We start from the raw sequence: 4,477 nt of genomic DNA, 5'->3' as shown, positions 1-4,477 counted from the left end.
GTCGGAGACCTGAGAAAGATCTCGTGAAGGTGGAGATGGAACCCCCTGCCCTTGGGTAGGTTGGGCACGGATCGTGTCATGCTCTTGATAAGAAACACGAGAGTCGCGTTTAGGTTTATAAACATGAGGCCAAGGCCTGTGTTTGATTGATGGACTAGATCCTTGTTGTTCTTGTCCTGATTGAACGCACACTTGAGGTGTGCGTTTTGATATTGAAACAGACCCCTGAGGGTCGTTCTTTGTTTGAACGCACATTTGTGATGTGCGTTTTGATATTGAAACAGACCCCTGAGGGTCGTTCTTTGTTTGAACGCACACTTGTGGTGTGCGTTTGGTTGATGACCCAGACCCCTGAGGGTCGGGTTTTGATTGAACGCACACTTGTGGCGTGCGTTTGTTTGATGACCCAGACCCCTGAGGGTCGGGTTTTGATTGAACGCACACTTGTGGCGTGCGTTTGTTTGATGACCCAGACCCCTGAGGGTCGGATTTTGATTGAACGCACACTTGTGGTGTGCGTTTGGTTGGTTGAACAGACCCTTGAGGGTCTTGTTTTGACTGAACGCACGGTTGTGGCGTGCGTTTGAATGATTGAACGTGCCTTTGGAGGTCACGTTTTGGGACGCACTTTTGAGGTGTGCGTCTATGTTGAACAACGCAGGTGTGCGTCTATGTTGAACAACGCGCCATTGAGGGTCGCGTTTGAGTTGGATAACCCGAGGCTCATAGTCGGGTTCATTGCCACGAAGTGTGCGTTCGGGAGCAGAAACGCACAGTTCGGGCATAGGCTCAGAAACGCAGTCTTTGCGTTGGGCAGTAGCTTGGCTGTTCCGCAAGTATGCTCGCCGTAAGGATCTTCTCCTTCGTCGAGCAGCATTTTTCTTGGCCTGTTTCAAGGCCTTGGCCGCGGCATCGTCGGTGTTGGTTGGATTTTCCTCCGACATAGGTCTCTTTTGACCTATTATTTGCCGTAGTGATACGGGGGAGGAATCTTCAACTCGCAGAGCGAGTTTAAGGTCTTGGCCAAAGGAGAGGGCTTTCTTTGGCATCTCAGCAGTAGTGTTGACCTCCGTAGAGGTCCTGTGGGTATCACGCCTAGCTTTTGGGCTAAGGGACCCAGAGGAGAGGACCTCCTCATACTTGGCTTGGTCGAACTCTACGACGAGAGTTTCGACGGTGGTTCCTGTGAGGTGAACGTCGGATTGCGCCACCACTTCCTCGTCAGAGAAGCTAGTCCCCAGCGGAGTCGCCATCTTTTGTTTGTTGGAAATTTGATGTAAAAAGACAAAGAAAGAAAATTTGACTTGTATTCTCTCAAAATCGATTACAATTTGGATTCCGATTACAAAAGAGAAGAGAATGGATTTGATTCTCTCCTTTGTTTAAGACTGGGTTCTTCTTGGTAGCGATGGAGTGCTTCCTTCGATTGATCGCGTCGAACTTGCTCTCCGTTGACGATCCGACCGTCCTTCTTCACTGGAATAACTGAAGTGTTTGATGACTTCGGTTTAGAACTCTTGACGAGTGTTGAAGAACTCTGAACGAGTTAAGAACTCTGATAAGAGTTGTTGAAAACCGAATGTCTGGTTTGATGTGATTAACTTGCGTTACAAGCTAATTAAAAACTCTTAACGAGTTTAAGAACTCAGAATGAGTTAAAACTCTAAAACAGAGTTGTTGGAACCGAAAATTCGGTTAATTGCCAAGTGGATGATACCTTTGATGAAAGGATCCTTCGGGATTTGATTAACTGATCGTTGATCAGTTCCTTGATCTCCCGAAGATCTCTTCCTTCCGATTACTCAACTGCCGAGATTTGTTGACCTTGGGTGGTTTTGATACCAGCTCCCCTCAACTCTTTGCGGTTTTGATCTCAGAAAACCGATTGATCAACCTATCAACCCGCCAACCCCTTACTCAGTTGAGTAAGTTGGTTATTTATAGGGTGATGTGGAGTGCAACCAACCCCTATTTCCGCTCCTTTGTGGGCGAGAATCCCTCAGAACGTGGGATAACGGTTTTGAGGCCGTTCGACTTGCGTTTGAACAAGTCAAAACGCCTCAGTTGGCGTTATGGGCTTTAACTCTGCGTCTAAGGCTTGAGATGCAGAGTTAAATCTCTGTTAGAGATTTGAGACACACAGGCCGTGTGCGTTGAAGCTCAACTCTGCGTCCAGAGTTTGGGACACGTAGTTGAACCTATTGAAGAACGCACGTTATGTGTGCGTTTGGTGCTTGAACTCTGCGTTGCAGAGTTAGACATTCGCTGGAGAACGCACAAGTTGTGTGCGTTTCGAATTTGAGAAACGCAGAATTAAACTTCTACGTTTGATAGAGGTTGTTGACTTGTAACATCGTCTGCCATGACATTGCAAAGGCCATTGTTTATTGGTCTTTGCCTGTTATAAGATATGAGAGTCGTCAGATTGTAACTCTCACCAACGATCGTGAAGGCCACTGAATAGGGTTTTCATCAGCTGTCGGAAGTGTCGTCAAATTGTAACTCTTCTCGATCTGTGTGAAAAGTCTCCTATTTGCCCTTTCCGACTGTCGACCCGAAAGCTATTTGATTGTAGCTTTCGTTGTGAGAGCTTGACGGGAATCAACATCCATAGTGTTTTGAAGATGGATATTTGCCCACAGCTCTCTACCAAGCGACTCACCAACTAAGTCCAACCTTTTATTTCTGAAATCATTACACTGCTCATCAGCATCTCTAATAGTTGCTAATATAATATTAGTCATGCTGTTGTCGCAGCCATCAAGATCAATCATCTCAGAGATGAGGCCTTGTTTATAGCGGTTGCAGAGTTGCGGATGCAGTGATTAGAAAGTCGTCTGATTGTAACTTCCATTATCAGGGCTTGATAGGGATTAGCTATCCATTGTGATTTTTAGACAGCCTACAGAACCCCCTCCAAAGTTTTCGAAAGTTCGCGGTTGACTGGGACGAATTTTCGGAATACTTTGGATCTCAAAATTTAGAAGACGTTGTCAGACTTAGTTGATTGGAATCTAATTGTACTCATCCAATGGACTCTTTTGTGGGGTCACTTATTTCTTCTTGGCTTTTAGTCGCTTTGATAGCTGACATTAGCCTCCCTCTATTTATTTGGAACCATGTCTTGGCTATAAACATAGAGGAAGTCGTGTGGTTGAGTCAGAACGCACAGATAGATTTCTTGCGTTATTGAACTGAAACGCAGGGTTAAATTCTGCGTTTAGGGATTCCATCAATGTAGATGCACGGCGGATTATAACGCAGGGGTGAATTCTGCGTTCAGAAGCTCAAGCGTCACAGGCGCACAGGCCACGTTTGGCGGGATTTTGGGCCTAGAACCCCGACCCGATTTGACAGCTCATAGCTGTCTATAAATAGACCGCTAAGGGTCAAATCAAAAGTCACCCGACTTTTTGCCTCCTCTCTTTCGGAAGATTTTTAACGAAGCCTCTTCGTTTTCGACGTCGGTGATCCTGTTCATCATCTCCAACCCTCTTCCATGGGTTCCAAGAAGAAAGCTGCTCCACGCCCAAGATCCCCTGCTGCAGCGGTGCCGCCGTTTCAGGTTCCGCCCGTCGGTGGTAAGCGTCGCCCTTCGTGGCCGTCAAACTCGCTTCGGCGAGTTCTTTAAAACCCTAGATGTATCGCCATCAAACTTGCTTCGGCGAGTTCTCTGAAAAACCCTAGATGGGTTCTTGCAAACGAGGGAGATGACTCGTTTTGTTATTGTAACGCAGAGTTAAGACTCTGCGTTTTGAATTCGAAACGTCAAGGGCTTGACCTTTGCGTTTATGAAATTTTTTAACGCCAGGCTTGAACTGTGCGTTCGAAAACTTAACGCAGAGTTTAACCTCTGCGTTGATGAAAATTAACGCCAGGCTTTAACTGTGCGTTCGAAGACTTAACGCAGAGTTTAGCCTTTGCGTTGATGAAAATCAACGTTAGGTCTGAACTGTGCGTTCGAAAATTTAACGTAGAGTTCGACCTTTGTGTTAATGAGCTTTAAACGCCAGATCTGAACTGTGCGTTCGAAACTTTAACGCAGAGTTCGACCTTTGCGTTGATGAACTTTAAACGCCAGATCTGGACTGTGCGTTCGAAACTTTAACGCAGAGTTCGACCTTTGCGTTGATGAACTTTAAACGCCAGATCTGAACTGTGCGTTCGAAACTTTAACGCAGAGTTCGACCTTTGCGTTGATGAACTTTAAACGCCAGATCTGAACTGTGCGTTCGAAACTTTAACGCAGAGTTCGACCTTTGCGTTGATGAACTTTAAACGCCAGATCTGAACTGTGCGTTCGAAACTTTAACGCAGAGTTCGACCTTTGCGTTGATGAACTTTAAACGCCAGATCTGAACTGTGCGTTCGAAACTTTAACGCAGAGTTCGACCTTTGCGTTGATGAACTTTAAACGCCAGATCTGAACTGTGCGTTCGAAACTTTAACGCAGAGTTCGACCTTTGCGTTGATGAAC

This window comes from Asparagus officinalis, chromosome 2 (assembly GCF_001876935.1).
Source record: "Asparagus officinalis chromosome 2, Aspof.V1, whole genome shotgun sequence".
Classification (NCBI taxonomy): Eukaryota; Viridiplantae; Streptophyta; class Magnoliopsida; order Asparagales; family Asparagaceae; genus Asparagus; species Asparagus officinalis.
The sequence above is the reverse complement of the archived record's forward strand: the minus strand, read 5'-3'. Positions refer to the sequence as shown.